The 17,415-nt window shown below is 46.6% G+C and overlaps 1 protein-coding gene across 1 annotated transcript in view; it reads left to right on the top strand.

The window, feature by feature from the left end:
- Window positions 1–1,393: 1,393 nt before the first annotated feature.
- Window positions 1,394–17,415, top strand: part of LOC119457955 (sodium/calcium exchanger 3-like) — a 301,682-nt gene continuing 285,660 nt past the window's right edge. Inside the window, 1 exon segment of the mRNA XM_037719738.2 lies at window positions 1,394–2,569. The gene's annotated coding sequence lies outside the window, so the exon portion shown is untranslated.

Genomic DNA, 17,415 nt, shown 5'->3' with positions numbered 1-17,415 from the left:
ATCGACGTAAAAGGTGGACGTAGTCGTGCTGACTTTCTGTTTCTTGTTAGACTCCTTCATCGTATCCTTACCTGCACCGAACTTCTCAATTTTATCGTGTTTTGAATTTGGCGTAAGATCACCAGAGAGCATAACCCTTTACAACTTCCTGCCTGCCCTACCCAACACTCATCTGTCCACAGAGTACAATCTCTTTCTAACGCGTACTTTCTTTAGCGTCATATTCTTCACAGGTCACTATCAATTCTTCTATTTTTCCCGAGATTTGCATTATTCTATCATAGTTTCACACATTGTTCAATTAATTTTCTCCTCCCTTTTCTAATGAACCCACCTTGGGTTTTGTTATATGTAAACTGTCATTTTCTTAATTGTCTACTTGTATTATGGTATTTGTTCTCTCGTATTGTGCTCAGGTCCTTCTTTTTTTCTATTTTGCTGTATGCGTGCGCCATCATTCCGACATTTGGGCTGTTCCTAGGCACGGTAATTAAGTTATTGAGCAAGTGATTTAATATTATAAATGTTGTTGTTATGGCTGTTGTTGTTGTCTTACCTTTTCTACAGTTCTCGGGCTCGACTAAAGCATCACTCATTTTGCCACAACAGAAGATTCACAAAATAAAAAATAAACAAACTATATTCAGAAAGGAGATCGAGAACCTAGGTTTGAAGACTTACCTCTTCACTCACGCACATGTCACCGATAAGAGAACGAGACGGAGAGGCAGACGACCAACAATAAAGCAAGAAAATGGCCAACCGGGAACTCGAGTGATGGCTGTTGCGCGCGAGATCGTTCTGGGGTCTCACGACGAGAAAGAAACAGCTGCGTCGTTGAGAACACATGTTTCTAACACGCATCCACCTTCCCTCCCCCCCCCCCCTCATCCTCTTTCCAGCTTTGCCATCTTCTGAAGTGCTTTGCCTGAGAGTCTGAGCCGTTCTTTGAGCAGTTGTTTTTACAGTCCTCGCTGGGGTGAGGACAGACGTTCTAGTACCGTTCGACGACGAGGCGACCGTGAACGTAAGAAAGGCTAAAAACGGCTGTTGTTTCAAGGGAAGTATCTCTATTCGAGACACCCGAAATAGGATGCTTCGAGTGCTTCTTAAAGCGTGGCGCCCCCGTCACTCGCTGCCTTTACACGGCGTCCCTTTTTTCTCGCTTCCGCCGCCGAGTAGCAGACGACGGACGACACGCGTCGTCTGCTTCGAGCGAAGCGCGCGCCTGCGCGCATGCGCTGTCGGCCGGATGCAGACGACGTCCCCCGCCCCCCTCCCCTTCTGCTGCCTGCGCGCCGCCGCATTAGCAGACGACGCCGCGTTGGCGCCCTTCTTCCGGCGATAGGCGCCTCGGGGCGCTAGCGTCGTTTTGCGAGGGGGGGTCCAATGTTTTTCGCCCTTTACTATTTTCTCTTCTAGCGAGAAAGGTTGTAGGGTGTAGGAAGAACGAGAGCGGACCACGGTGAGCGGCGGCGCGGCGGGAGGGGGGGTTTGCATCCCAGCAGGCACCGCTCTCTTGCCCCCCGAGCCGCGGCTTGAGCGCTGCGTTGAGCGAGCGGCTTTCGAGCGGTGGGGCCCCGGCCGCCCGTTTTTTTGCGCCGACGCCAGCGCGTGCGAGTGCGTGTGTTTGACCGTCGCCGTGGTGGCGTGCGCTCTTCTACCCTTTTTGCAACTCTCTCGGTGTATCGTCCGCCCTCCGGTCGAAGTTCTCGTCGTCTGCTTTTGTGACCGTTTCGTTTTTGACCAGAGCGACCAGAAGCAAGATCGTGCCTCCCGCACGCCTCCCGCCTCTGAAGAAGGTCTCGGATAGCTGCCTGCCTCATCGAGGATTCTCGTTTTCAACTTCTTTTCCAGTTCAGCGACGCCAGCGAGCGGGCTCATTCGTCGAGATTTCTAAGCGTGCGCGTCGCTTGCGAAGATATTTTCAATCGTGCTCAGTAGTGCTCCATTCTTCGCAGAAACCCCTCAACGCCGTACCGAGTCGTCTGGAGTGTAAGTGTGAGTCGTCTGCTAAGTGAAGACGAGCAGAAGGCGCCACTGTATCGTCTGCTGGATTCTCCAACGGCCACTGGAACGTTGCACCGGAAAAGTAGGCCCGATCTTAATTCCGCGATGATCGGTGCGTAGTGCCTGTAGTGCACATGTGATTCGTTCGATGAACGTCGGGGCGTTTTGCTCTCGCATGTGCGCCTGCGGTCTTGCAATGTGGCGCTTTGCAGCGAGCGCCTGAAGGACTCGCACGAAGAGGACTCGCACTCCAGTCGGCAGACGAAGATACATAACGTCTCCAGACGGCGGTGCATTTTCGTCGTCTGCAAATAACTTCCTGCGGGGCGTCGTCTGCTACTGCTCGCATCGCTTCCACAACCAACCCGAATTGTGCGACCTAGTGCAGAAAGAAGCCTTCGGCATTTGCCCGTTCGACGTACGAAAAGGCCTTCAGTTGTTTGTCCTTGAGTGCACATTTTTTTTTTCTTCGTTACATTGGCGTGCGTGGAAGCGGAGTGGTCTTCTGGATAAGACAAACCTACCGTATCTGCTGACTTGTCTGCAACAGTGCTGTCGGGTAAGCTCTTAAAATCCTTCTGTTTATTATTACGTTGGCTGTGTGTAAGCCGCACGCTTTAGGCGCATCAGTTTGAGTGGACGAAGGTGCTTCGTTTCTAAGAGAAAAAAGAAAGGGAAAAAAGAAAACGAGATTTCTGCTTTTCAGTTTCGAACTATGCATCTTCCGACTGCGACGTTTCTGCATGCGATAAGATATAGCAATATATAAACATATATAGCGTACGCTGCTGAAGTGGCGAGGAGACTTCTGGATTGTTTATCGTTCCAAGGCTATTTTCGATCCGTTCTTACGCAACTTCTTGTCGTTCCGATGAAGTAATCGAAGCTGTAGTAGTCAAGACGCTAAAAAGACGCGCTCACGTAATTTTGGAAACTGCTTCGTGTAGTCGCCATACGAAAAAAAAAAAAAAAACGAAACGTAAGAAATAAAAAGAACGGGAAAATAAAACAGAGGCCGAGGTACAGAATGCCCGTTTCTGCCTTACAAGACGCCGTCAACGACCGTGATGCGAAGGTCATTCCCGAGTCTCGTAAGCCTCGAAGCCCACGCGGAAGCACTTCTTGCACTCTTACACGCGGCTTCCCGCACGCAAGCAGAGGCACACGCGTAATAAAACAAAAACAAGGAGCACTACGTTATTTTAAGCGTCTGGGGAGCGCAATCGCTACATGGCCAGTAATACAGTTGGCTATGTCATGAACACCTCCTGTGTGCCGTTTGTACGCATTTTTGAATAGCATGGTTCACCCTGTAGCCTTCTGGAACATGGAGCCCAAAAGTTATAAGTGAAAAGCTCTCGCAGTAGTGAAAATGTTTTTTTTTTTTTTTTTGCGCTTCCGTGTTGTATATAAGCACGGGTGAAATCTACGATGATATAGTTGTTGACATAATATATATATATATATATATATATATATATATATATATATATATATATATATCATTAGGCAAGACAGAGATAATCAAAGAGCCAGTTGTTATTTGAAACAACTTAATGGCGTATAAAGGGAAGCGCTATCGAGATAAGCAACTTTTTAAAGGCAACAGTCTCGATAGGGGAATTCTGCTCGTGCGGCTTGGGTAAATATACAGGTAAATGTATATCTATATATATTGTGCGTGTGTGTATTTGCAGTAGATTTACGTTGTTTTTAATGGGAGGTACGTAAGTACATTCAGAATGAAAAGAAGAATCGTTTACGTATATTATTACATCGATTGCAAGCTATTCTGCCTGTTGCCACTAGATTGGATTCGGTGATGCAAGAAGTGTATTTTCTTACAGCTGTAATATTATTTTTTGTGCGCTTCGTCATCACGCACGGGGCTTTATTTATCGTTTTTTTCTTTTTTCATTTCTACTAGATGCTCTTTCCAACAGTCGGCAGCCTCCCACAAATTATGTTTCCATTCTAAACCATTGGAAATCAGGAAATGCAGCTCCAATGATCATTTACACTTGGAGTTCCCGTGTTGCTTCTCCTATTCGGCGTGTGTTGAATGGCATTCTCTTATGGGACGTGCGAACACTGGGAAATTGAAATAGGAATTTAACACTTTGGTGTCGAATTGAAGTAGGCATTTGATTCTATCGTTTCATAGTTTGATGTGTGCAAGTATATGATCATTGACGAAGATACGTTCTTGCTACGAATGTATGGGAGCCCGCCTGCTACGGGACAAAGTGGGGCGTGAGATTTGCGAAAAAAAGAAATCTAAATTTCCCCTAACTCCGGGCGCGCAACTTCGTATTCTGAGTTGCAGCTTGCGGAAGCATATGCATGCGACCAGCACACAGTGATACTGTAAATAAGGTCCGCTGAAATCTAGCTCTTTTCGTCGTGTATGCAACGCCCCACAAACTTCTGACGTCGACTTCCCACCAGCTCGTAAGTTACACCGCCAATCGGAAACTGCGGTTACTGTTGTAACTTGCGAGCTTGCGCAATTAAACCGACTTACAAATAGAAATTTGTGTGCGATCACTTTTCCATCGCTGTTTTTTTTTTTTTTTTCTTCATGTATTGCAAAGAAAAAAATATTCGACTCGACATTCGAAGCGCATGTTTTTCGAATATTGCCTTATGATTATATTCGAATTTGGTACGTTTTGACAGCTTTTTCTTTGGTGTGGGTGCGGCCGTCATGGCGAGGGTTTGGCCGTTCCACTACGGACATACCACGTGTTTTCGGCACGCATCGTGTCACTCGTCGCATGCAGCCAAAGGCGTGGCGTCACTCTGATTTGCGTACTACATCGCGCGGTTTCAAGTCACTGAGCAGTTTCTTGGTGTAAAGAAAAAAAAAAAGGAAAACGCTGGGGTGTCTTCTTGGAACCAGCGCTTGAATCATACCTGAGTGAACAGGGAGGTTTCTATCAATCAATTTTATTTTTTGTTTCTGTCTTACGGTACCTTGATTGAACACGACCGTAAGATCTCCTCGCAGGTCTCTAATTTTCCCATCCGGCTCCGAGGCAGGTACTTGCGGTTTTGATCCTGGCCGGGGCCGGTCGCGTTTCGATGGGGGCGAAATGCAGAAATGTCCGTGTACATATACTTCGATTTAGGTGCGCGTTAAAGAACCCCGGGTGGTCTAAATTAATTCGGAGTAGCCCCCTCCCCCTCTCGTCCTCCTCCTCCCCATCCCCCCCCCCCCCCCCCCCCTATGGCGTGTCTCGTAATGAGATCAGTTTTTGCACTGAAAACAGCAAGAATTTATTTCTTAGACAGTTACCGCTGCTTTTCACCGAGAATTGTACCCTCCGGGACGGCTTAGCGGCTGGGGTGTGGTGCTGCTAAACGCGAGGTCGCGGGACCGAATCCCGGCCGCGGCGCCATCATTTCGATGGGGGGCGAAACGCAAAAAAAAAGAAAAAAAAAAAACGACCGTGCTTGTGCATTGGGGACACGTTATAAAGGTCCCTTAGTGGTCAAAATTAAGCCGGAGTCCCCCCCCCCCCCCCGCTACAGCGTGCCTCGTAATGAAATCGTTGTTTTTGGCGCGTAAAACCCCAGAATTCATTCATATATTAATATATATTAATGCCAGTGTTGAAAAACAGCCGCAGCAATGGTTCATCCGCACTGGGAATTGTGGGTTGTACAGTGGAGTGAGTGAGTGAGTGAGTGATATAAAGAAAAAAGAAAGAAGGCCGGGACGTTAAACAGTCAAGAGTATGGTTGGCTACCCTGCTTGGGGCTAACGGGAAGGGGGCATTGAAAGAAGGTAGGGAGAGGGATGCGTCGTGGACACCACACTGGCCCTGGTAAAGGAAACCCACGAGTGCATAGAGCACGTGCGATTTAGTGAATAGTGCACGTGAAATATACTGTACTATATACTGTACATACCATGCCACGCTCACCTGATTTAGCGCTTCTAAATTCAGAGCTTCTATTACCTCGATTTAGCGCTTCTATTAAGGCACTCGTAATGGCATGCGCAAACCGTCTACGCCGCCGCAGAGGAAGTCTCGGTAATAGAGCTCTGTGTGAACAGTCTATCTCAGTTCCAAATGTGTTGGCTCATATTGGAATGAATGGCTCGGGAAACTACGCGAAAGGTGCGTATTTCATCGAGAATGTTTTCCATGAACGCGCTTCGTAGGCGAGCCACGTGACTTTTCTGGTGAAGGCGAATGACTGCATGGCGAAGTACTGTCGATGAATTGTAGTGCAAAGAACAGCTGCGTTGCGGTATAATTTCGCACCGAGACCGCTATCTGAGTGCCCGTATCGCCTGTATACATAAACGCACAAGTGCGAGAAAGATTAGGTTTTACGCCAATCTCGGCCTTTGCTTGGGCGCGTCAAGTCTTGTGCTATTTGTTCCTAAGTCGGTATGACGAGGGTGGGGCAGCACCTTCATTCTCTCCTTTTTTTTTCTTTCTTTGTTATTTTTTGCCCGATCCGTGCATTCACGTAACGTACGGTTTACAGCGTCGTTGAATGACTGACTCGTCTACGGTTTAATGAACTGAAATTTTACGTGTGAGGCGGGCTGCCAAATAAGTGGGGATCCGGCCTCAGTATGGCGTAATCCAGCTACGCCGTCGTGGATAGGATCAATGCTATCAATATTCGCACTCTAAATTGTTTGCCTTTTTTTGTGTTGTACGATACGCAATAAGCTGGAAATTATATACTTGCCGGACTCTACTTGTAGTCTAAAATATTAGCTACAAACGTGTCGTGCAATTCAGACGCTACAGACTACGAAAATTACTTGCTGCTACAATGAAAATACACCCTGCTAAACTAGAAACGAAAGAAAGAAAGAAAAATAAGAAATGAAAGAACGAAAAAAAGAGAGCTCATGTTGCCTATACGGGGTAACGGGAATTCTGCACGAAGAAGTTCACGGCTTGACTCGGTGTTTGCATTATGTTTGCATATCAAGTCACACATTCATCTTCGACCCCTATGTCTTTCAACTCGTCCTGCAATAACACACCCAAGTGCCAAGGGTACTTGATCGAATGATAACTTCGGAACACCCGATGTTAAGAAAATGCAGTCCGTAACAGAGTGACTGGTGTCTTACACGAGCGCAAGCAGATTTTCTTTTTATGTATGTACACACGGATGAATTGTCTGCCCTTTCTGCTGAACCCCAAAAGCAAGTCGAGTAAAAGAGAGTGGAGCAGGTGCTTTGCAAAAGAAGACAGTTCCTTTGACTCTAGTGCCGTGGTTTAGAACTGTCGCACTGTTGTTAAAATGACTCCTAAAGAGAAAAATTATTTGAGCTGTATTAGTAAATTAAACTAGTACAATGCGAAACAAGCTGTCTCTTACCACGTGAAAAGGCTTGGTAAGGCAGAAAACGTCGACTAGGAGAAACGGATGGTGACCGTGAAGTTTGCACACCGGTCACCGCGAGGTCATGTGTTTTCGGGTGCTTACTTGGTCCTAGTTCATTTTTTCATCAGTAAAGATGGGCTACATTGGGTTCCAATTCCAAGAGAGATCCAAAGGCCGAACTTCGCAAGTTTCAAGAGCTTTCACTTCGCCACAATGGCTAAAATAGGAGAAAATACTTTGGGATCCATGGCGTCACAATGACGTCAGAGCGTTCTAGTTTAGGCGTGGAATTCAAAAACAAAGTTTGGCCTTAATTTTCTATTCTAATAGTCCACCTTTTACCCTCAAAATAATATATTTACATGTATATATATACATGTATGTCTGAAAGTATCTATATCCGTTTAAACTAATCTAACGTTTCTCTTTAGTGTCACTTTACACCAATGTCCATCTACGTAATAAAATATGAATGCCGAAACGTTTAGAGTTTTCGTATATTATGTCCGCCCTTGTCGTTCTGTCCAGGCATGATGATGAGCTTGAATTACCCTGCTTCACAATCCATTCGAAAAGTTGCAGGCGAAGAAGAGAATTTAGTTTTGTTTGAGATACCGTGAACTTTGAATTATCCTGTATTACCCTACTGGCCTTTAAGCTCCCGACGGCGCAAGGAGAACAATGCAATGCCGAGAGCATTGCGGAAGAAACGAAAGAAAAGCAAGTGAAATGTATTTTGTTCTCTGGCTGGCTGTCTTAGGCTTCGCCGTGCGCGATACACAAATACGTATGGTCGGCTTGAAGAACTTACGGATCGTATCCTCCATGGAAAAAAAACGAAAAAAAAACGTCATTTTCGCGCACTTTTAGAGTGTTGTCACCAAAGACTGTACAACACAACTCCTTTCACATATACAGTGTTTCCCCGTCTCTACTCACTGTATAGTCTGCACGGTTCAATTTGGGATCAAGGTAACATGTTCTTCCTTAGATAGTCAGGAGAGACGAACTGTGGCTGAAACTGATTTTTTTTTTTTTGTTTTATTGTGAGTAATCCGTACGCAGTCGATGTCTTTGTTTCTTCAAGCATCATGATAATCCCCAAAAAGTCCTCATCACACAAAGTTTCAACTTTTCCAGATGTATATACCATAGGTTATAGTCCGAAAAGTGCGGTGGCAGTACCGTGTACAGTGGAGCCTTTTCTCAGATAACGATTTCCGTTAACCTCTGACGTCGATTGCACGCAATTTCTTCACACGAGGAGCTTTAGGAGGTAAAGCTCCATCACTGATCGCTGTGCACCTTCGGTGAGATGCGCTTTGATAGGAGATGTCCCAACAAAGATCCGTTCGGATCACGGCAACAACTACGTATTTCTGAGGCCTGGCATCTACGTATCGTGACGTCATGCAGGTAAAATAAGCTCCCCCCCCCCCTTTCCGGACAACGATTTATAGAACAACGTGAATGCACCAGTAACGGATAGCTTTGCTCTTTGAATGTATTATTGAACGCAATAATTTGGTTGTAATAATGAATGTAATTTATTGAACGCAATGAATTGAATTTCGCAATGTGCGAAATTCGGCATAGCAACAGATCAATCTTTAACGAGATAGAAGGCATTCACTATGGTGTAAGGCTTCTAGACTATAGCTTTATAAAGCCTATTGCCTTCAATCCTTCTGAAAAGTAACTTCGACGCGATTACGTGAAACATTCATCCACGATATAAAGCGGTATGCATGCGAATGTGCATGAAAATTGCTTAAATCATAGTCTCGCCGTCAGCTTGCGTGAAAATTGATTCAAAATTTATCAATTTTCACGCAAGCTGACGTGAAAAGAGGGGGGGGGGGGGGGGGGTCCGTCGTCTGTGCGTCGGCACAGACGACGGAACCCCCCCCTCTTGAGTGCGTTTCGAACACCGTGAGTTAGCATGAAAATCCTGGGTGCACCATGAACACGCCAAGCCACCATGCGAAGCAACAATTTTTTAAATTAGTATTATTAAAATGAAAATAATAAGAGAGATGTAGTCACGCTATAATGGTGACGGCTACTCCTTTCCGCATAGCAGACGCAATACTGAAAGCATATGTAGCGAGAAAATAGGAAAGAACGTCACAGGGCAAGAAATCCACAGCACCAGCACACAGTCCTATAAACCCACAAACATATCAACCTTAAGTTCTGCGTTCAAGCATACAAACGCGTATTTTACAACTAGAAACAACATAACACTGGAAAGAGGTTAGGTTTCAGTGTTGGTCGTGGAACCTGAGGAGCATAAGCCATTTCGCTTGACGTCACCGGCCTTGTATGATTTACCTGGTACGTATTTCAGGCTATAAGCGCGCAGTGCGCGCAAGCACCGACGCGAATTCACGAGACACGTGCGAATGATAGCAGCGACGCGAACGACTACACCGCGCAAACGATCGCGCTCCTTGTGTCTTCTACGTACAAGCGCCATTTTAGTTTCGCGTGCCGTATGCAGTGCATTGTCCAGTGACGCCGCCAATAATGTTTGGTTTGCAAACACAGCTCGTAAGAGACAACAGTTTTGATGCTTGTTTGTTTATTTTCGTGTTTGCCAGCTTGACAGGATCCCCGCTTCCCTCACAGTCAATTATATCAGATGAAGCGATTACGCAATATATACGTATTTCATAAAGAAAGCAGTAATAATATACTCGCGATGTGTAACAATACTACATCAATACACGTGATGTCACGTTAGTGGATGGTACAGTGGGTAGAAAAAGCATAACAGCTGCAGCTACCTTAATACGCATCAGAACGTGTGGCAACGCATGATAATGGATATTCTTTGCGTTTTATTACTATGACATGTCCAAATTCAGTTAAACAAAGTATTAAGTGTCGAAATTCAGCTAAATAGAAGACGGTATCTGTGCTCTGAAACGAAATGTCGGCTGCGTGGTTAGTGCGCGGTTCATTCACAATAAAGGACACCGACTTCAGTCTTTTCGTTGAAATGATTGCGCACGTGCTCGAAGCTAACCCTTACGGTTCCTGCGCAATAAATTGTATTTCGCAATGTGCGAAATTCGGCATAGCAACAGATCAATCTTTAACGCCATAGAAGGAAGGCATTCATCTATCGGCTTCCACTGAGAGTCGCTTGCGCAAACAGCTTTCCGTAAACAATGCGAGCCAGGTGTGTGCGAATACTCGAAATTTCGAATGCGAATCGAATTATTTTCTCCTGATGATTACAGTCGAACCCGGATATATCGAATCTTAGGGGGATCACAAAAAAAAGTTCGATAAACAGACGAACCCGGATGTATCGAACCTGAAGGGGATCACAAAAGAGTTCGATATATCGGTAATTCGATATATAAGATACAGATTTTATGCAAAAATTTTCAAGGAGATTTTACAACTGTTCGTTATACACAATAATTCGTTATATGTGGATTCGACATATCCCGGTTCGACTGTATATTGTTATTCTACTTTCTGTTCTGCTTCTTCGTGTTGTTCTTCTTCCCGTTCTTCTCCTACCTGTTCTTCCGCCTCTTCTCTTTTCTCTCCTCCTCCAGAAAGCATGCACTGCGTTACACACTCTGCTCGTTCTCCTTTTATTTCCTCTTTTCCTCATCATTCTCCCGATCAAAGCACAGCACGTTGCAGAGAGGAATGGGGGAGAAGAGGGTCACGCAGTTCGTGTCGTTGTGTACTCCACGCCCCGACCTTTGTCCCCGGCTCCGCCGCGGCGAGTCCTCGACGCCTGCCGGCGCTTTTATAGGCGAGAGCGCGCGCGCGCGCGGGCGCTCCGTTTTATAAGAGGCGGCTCGCGAATGGAGAGGGGGAGGGTGCGTCTCGCCCCACCTTAATTTGTTTTATTTTCGGGTCGCCGGAGGCGTAGCGAGGTCTTTCGCGACGGGATGAGGTTAAAACGGGAACCGCCCGGCGTGGGGACAATGTGTGGTGGCAGCGGTGCGATGGATGGATGGAGAGAGAGAAAGAGAGAAGGAGATGTGGGGTGTGCAGCAGGGTGCTGGAGCCGGGCGCCCTTCCTGGTGGCTGCGGAGCCTTGCCTCGAGCGGTTCCTCAGGCCGTGCTCCTAACAAATTATCTTTCAGGTGTAACATAGGCGCCACTGGAGGCGCGGCCCCTGCAAGCGGGCTTACTTATTTAACACCTGATTCATTTATCCATTTAGTTAATAACTGAAAGGCGACCCCTGGTGTACGGAGGGGGCGTTAGGGATAGATGGTTTGAAATCGCCGGCCGTTATGCGAGGGGGTTCGCCCGTGGACATCGAAACCGAGCAAGGCAGAACGCTGCGCATTCGTTTTAGATTAGAACTGTTTTACGCGGTAGGCTATGCAATGCGTAGGGTAGATAACCGACGGACTATTAGAGTTCCAGAATTGGTGCCACGCGAAGGGAAGGGCAGTCGAGGACTGCAGAAAACTAGGTGGGGTGATGAATTTAGGAAATTTGCAGGCGCAAGTTGGAATGAGCTAGCGCAAGACAGGGTAAGTGGAGATCGCAGGGAGAGGCCTTCGTCCTGCAGTGGACATGAAAATAGGATGATGATGATGATGATGATGATGATGATGATGATGATGATAACAGGGGGACGGCGATGATAGGGGCACGGCGTTCCCCCAGCGACTGTCTCAGACTAATAATTCAGCGCAATTAAATGCGATTCAGTTCTCTCTAATTTGCCCGAAAATATTCTGGCTCCGGGATTGCTGCGGGATTCGTGACGAAAACCGAGTTTCATAGGAGCGCGGCATGACACACAAGGATTTACGCGTTAGCAGTAAATGTAATTATTGATTAACGAAAATTTACTAATTACCTTTCAATTATTGGATTCCGCGTGCACGTAGTAATTGTAGAATTAAAGTCAACCGGCACTCAAAGCAGTAACGATTTGCAATAAACTCTATCCTTTGGATCAGTTTCGAGAAGCAAGAGCTCAAAATCTGCAGCAAAACGCATTGCCGTTCAGTCCAGCAACATTGACAGTGCGTAAAAAAACACAGTACGGAAAACAGTTAACTAGGAGCAATGCATTTCCCGGCCCACTGTTAGCATTGCTGAAAACTAATGCTATATAGGCACAAAGTTTATCTTGCAACACGTTATGCTTTGAGCATTGGCTGACATTATTGAGAACAGGCTCCCTAATGTCATTAGTGATGTGGTAGTCATCACAATATTTTGGGTATCTGCCACGTTGGTGAAGCTTACTCGGCAGAAATGATCATTTTGTCCCGAATCCACCTTTTTTGCTTTAGCGAACAAAATATTTGTCGTCGAAACACGCGGCACATTTGCTTGCGTTTAATGCACTGTAATTTCTTCGATTCTCGGTCAACAGCCCGAAGTGGCTACAGTAGCACCGATGCACGCTATACGTAATGTACCTAAGCGAGACCGTCATGAGCTGGAAAGCTGCGTCTGGCGCGATAGCGATCGTGTTCCCATCTATGCCCTGCACGAGTGCGTCAATATGCAAATTAGGCACGCGTGCTTCTCCCACAACGCAGGTTTCGAAGCAAAAACGGCATGCTTCTAATGTAGCGCGTTCTTATCAGCCTGGAAATGTACATGGTCGTAGCAGGAACAGAAGGTATCCCCAACGAATGCTGCGCCGCAACGCGGGTATGCAAAAGCATATTTAATCTGTTGCATTTTCACACTGCTTCTCTGCACACTGCACAGAGTTGCAAGAAAAGAAGAAAAAAATCGGCAGTGAATCAATATAGCAGACACAACGTATTGCCACCGTCGACACGAGTTATGTATGAGGCGTGTACTGGAGCGACACTCCTCTTTAGCGATTCTATAAGAACACTGGGTGACACCTAGCGGGGTCGCCGCGAAGCCTGTGTGTGGCCTCCGAAATGCACGGAGCGCCGGTGCTTGCGAACGCTGAGAGCGCGTGTGGTCGGGGTTTTAAGCCGTGGCCATACGATATGACGGCTTGCGTCTACAAGAGACGCGCGCCAGCGCGCACCCACTCGGCTCACTCGTGGCCGTTTTGATAGGCATCGTTTCATTCTTTGTTATTCACAGTGCGTCAAAATGCTGAAATACTGATAAACTTTTTAGAGTTGTTATAGAGCAGCGCTAAAAGGTATACAGAAAACGCACCATTCTCGCGTGGCTGCCTCGCTGACTGTCGATTGTGTCACGCCGTAGCTGCGTAGCCAGGCGCGTGGAAATGCATAGTTAGCCCGAGCACCGATATCTGTCTCAAAACAGATTTCCCTGCTCCCGCCGCCATGCTTGGACGCGTACGATCTGTCCCGCACCATCTGCGCATGCTTAGGTGCGCCAGAAAGCGTATGTGTGGTTTGACCTTGATGCGACAACCGGGCTTCTCTCTCGCTGCGCCATCTTGTAGCGCTACCGAGAAGTCCGCGCGTGACCTTCGAGATGAGAAGCGTGGCGCGCCAGTACTTGCGAACGCTCAGAGTTGCTCGCTTGCCTGCCGCACACCCAGTGGCACCTACTGAGCGGCCCAATTTGGCGAGATGTTCATTGAAGAGCGTAATACACCCAGTGCATTTTGGGCGCCGCCTAGCTGCTAAAGCGTCGGTTTGCTGTCCTCGAGGGACCCTTGTGACGTGGGCTCGATTCCGCCCAGTTTTGGATACATTTAAGGGATCTTTCTCGTCATTGTACAGGGGGCACATTCCCATGCAGTGGCACGTGCCTAGTTGCCCCAAGTTGGCGTCGAAGACGTTCAATGAAGGGCAGCTCAGACTGAACGGCACATACCGAGCACTCGGTGTCAAAGTGATTCACTCGACAGCGGTACCCACCCAGTCCCACATTTACAGTGACTAGTGTCGGCGTGAAAGATGTTCGTTGAAGACCGGTACACATGCGTGCGTTACCGAGAGGCTGATTGTGTTTCTAAGGCCACATAATCAGTGTGCCAAGTTGGTCCAATGGTTGGCTTCGAACCCCTAGGCAGAGCAGCCCGACACGCTGCGCATTTAACCATGGACCCACTGACCCAGGAAGGCGGGAAAACGGTTAGATACGAACATGCATAGACAGCTCCCCAAAAGTGCACGAAGTACACCTAGAATGCTAACGCATTAAAAGCACTTAATATTTTCGTTTTATAAAAATGTGGTCGGAAATACTTTTGCCTCTCTTGCTGCTGCATTTCTTCGTACATGCAGCCCACAAAAGCAGCCGAACACAATGATTTCAAATTCGGCACTGTTGATAGCTTCGTGCCAATCAAAAAGAAAAAAAAAGTACACGTGCATCATCAGTACTACCTACTTTGCCTCGGTCAACTCCATTCATACTCATATTCTACATGGCGACGTTCATTATGAAAAACGTTAAAATGCGCTCACAAGCCACACTAAATAACTGTCGACGTTAAACCACACTAAATAACGTCGACGTTATTTATTTCATAAATGACAGTTCAAGCACATTGTTCTACTCTTCTATGACTGCTTCGTGTGCTTCCGTCACGAAACCGCCGCGGTGACTCAGTCAGCTAAGGCGTCGCGCTGCTGAGCACAAGATCGCGGGATCGAATCCCGGCCGCGGCGGCCGCATTTCGAAATACAGAAACGCCCGTGTGCTTGCGTTGTAGTGCACGTTACCGAACTCCAGGTGGTCGAAACTAATCCGGAGCCCTCCACTACGGCGTGCCTCATAATGAGGTTGCGGTTTTGGCACGTAAAACTGCAGAAAGAAGTACTTCTATCACGAGGGACAAGTTCCTAGTCACACCGCAGCCTGCAGAAGATTTTTTATGCTTGCGCTATCATCTTTGCGTCTCTTGGTGATAGATAGTGAGCGGTAAAACTTAAAAGTTCAAGGAAAATTACGCATTGAGCTAATGAGCCAGATACGAAGCAGTGTTCGTCCGGAACGGCCTAGTGTGGTTTCTGTTGGCCCCTCCGCAAGCCCTCTCGCTATAAATTGAACTCTCTGAAAGAACAAACTTGCGACGTCACGAGCTCAGACGTACGCGTATTTTTGTCGTCGCAGCTGCGCGCACTCTAAATATGAGCCACGCTTCCGTGCGGGGCCGTAAACGTCACTACATTTAAAGGTATCCATTTGCGGCTGCCGTCTCTGCTACCGTCTTCTTCCCAACACGGTTGGCTTAGCCGCCGCGATTCTGATTCTCTGAATGCCACAGTGCTAGCATGCTTAGTTCTGTCTTTTCTTTTCATTTGTTTCTCATTTTTTTAATAGTATCGCTATATCTCCAGGACCTGAATACAACTAGGGATACGATCGCTCTTCAAGGTGCCTTTTATTGTCTACTGTTAGGCTATGAACGTGTAACATATTAAAAAAATTAAACGCATGGTTAGATGCCAAAAGTTGCGCGTTTCCATGTATGTGAAAATATAACTATCTGAAGGCAGAGATGAAGATTGAAGTACGCGTATATACGTTTTCATGTACTACATGACACGAAATCTCAGTCATTACTACTACTTTTGCACGCAATCTCAGTGATTTCGAAACACACCTCAAAGTTGATTTCCGTTGTCTGGGACTACACACAGGTTCTAGATCAATTTAGTGTCAAATTTATTGAAAGCGGATGGCAAGAATATGAGTAAACCACTTACGTATACAGTTACACATGCACCGTACTTCAAATTCAGAATGAATATTTTGCGTAATCACTTCCGAGTGAATTTCGAAGAAAAAGTTAAGGGCAATGTGCAATGTATTGTACGTACAAGGGGGGTCTTGGGAATATATGTAACGCTATGCGCATACACTTCTAATATGGACTCCTTCACTGACAACGCAGCGTATGGACTCAATTTTAAACAAGACTTTGTTACGCGCGTGGTTATGAATGTGCTTTTTTTTTTCTTGCAAATTATTCTGCCTTGCGTATTTCCGCAGAACTGATTCGCCATACTCAGTGCCCTGCGCTTCGAGTTTTCTAATAATTCGACCTCGCTCTGCTATAGCCTCCAGGTTGAATGAGTTAATGCTTTATTCGTCCCAGTCTGTCAATAGACTCTAGACAAAAAGCTGCAGCGAAAGTAGCTTGGAGACATCTGGGGCCCAGGAAATAAATAAAAACATACATCGCGCGGGGACGTGTCAGGAAGGCGCTATTTATGTTGGCACGCAATGACGAAATAAGATGTCAGCTATTAAGGTCACAAGACACAATATGAAACATTAGCGAAATTAGAAAAATTGTGAGCAAATTGGATATTAGGAAACAGCTGATGTTAACTCAGGTGGCATAACGTGATAATATCTGAACTAGTTTAGCTCAGAGGGTGCAGCGACCGCCCCGCAAAGCAATTGGTCCCGGGTTCGACACCTGAATCAGGACGCATTTGTCTTCGACAGCGAAACTTTCTTTCTGAGAAACCCGTATGGGGTTTCGTTTGTAGTTTGGTGGATGTAAAATATTCCCCTTTCATCAAATTTCCTTCGCCTCGCGGGCTTCCGCCGAATTGATTTGCCCCATGCATATTAATAATTCTTAGGAACGTTAACACATTGATTGTTATTAGCATACCGAAGTGGCACATTGTCTATTATATACGCCTTAGTGGGAGGGGGGGGGGCGCATTAATTTCGATCTGCTATAGTTCCTTAACGCGATCCCAATGCTTGGCACACCGGAGGTGGCCTTCGCCCAGGACATCGCGCGCGCATCGCCAGATGGCGAAGTTATATTCCATAGAGATATATAGCATACCTGGTTAAATCAAGCAGGCTAGGTGACTGTGTGTCACCGTCCCGTTTCAAAGGGGATGCCATTAAATCATCATCATCATCATCATCATCATCGGGAACCGCGAGAGAGGAGCCGGGCTGCAGCATTCGACTTATACATGACGCGTTGTTTGAATTTTAGTCGCATTAACGTTGACAGTCGTCGTAAGATACGTTCTGCAGGAATTTTTTTGACATTCCGCCCTCCTCTCCCATTGGCATGCTGCCGCGGCTGGGAATCGACCTCGCGACCTTGCTCTCAGCAACGAAATGCCATAGCCACTGTGCCACCGCAGCGTC

The sequence above is a fragment of the Dermacentor silvarum genome, chromosome 7 (assembly GCF_013339745.2).
Source record: "Dermacentor silvarum isolate Dsil-2018 chromosome 7, BIME_Dsil_1.4, whole genome shotgun sequence".
Taxonomy (NCBI): Eukaryota; Metazoa; Arthropoda; class Arachnida; order Ixodida; family Ixodidae; genus Dermacentor; species Dermacentor silvarum.
This window is presented reverse-complemented; position numbering and strand designations above follow the sequence as displayed.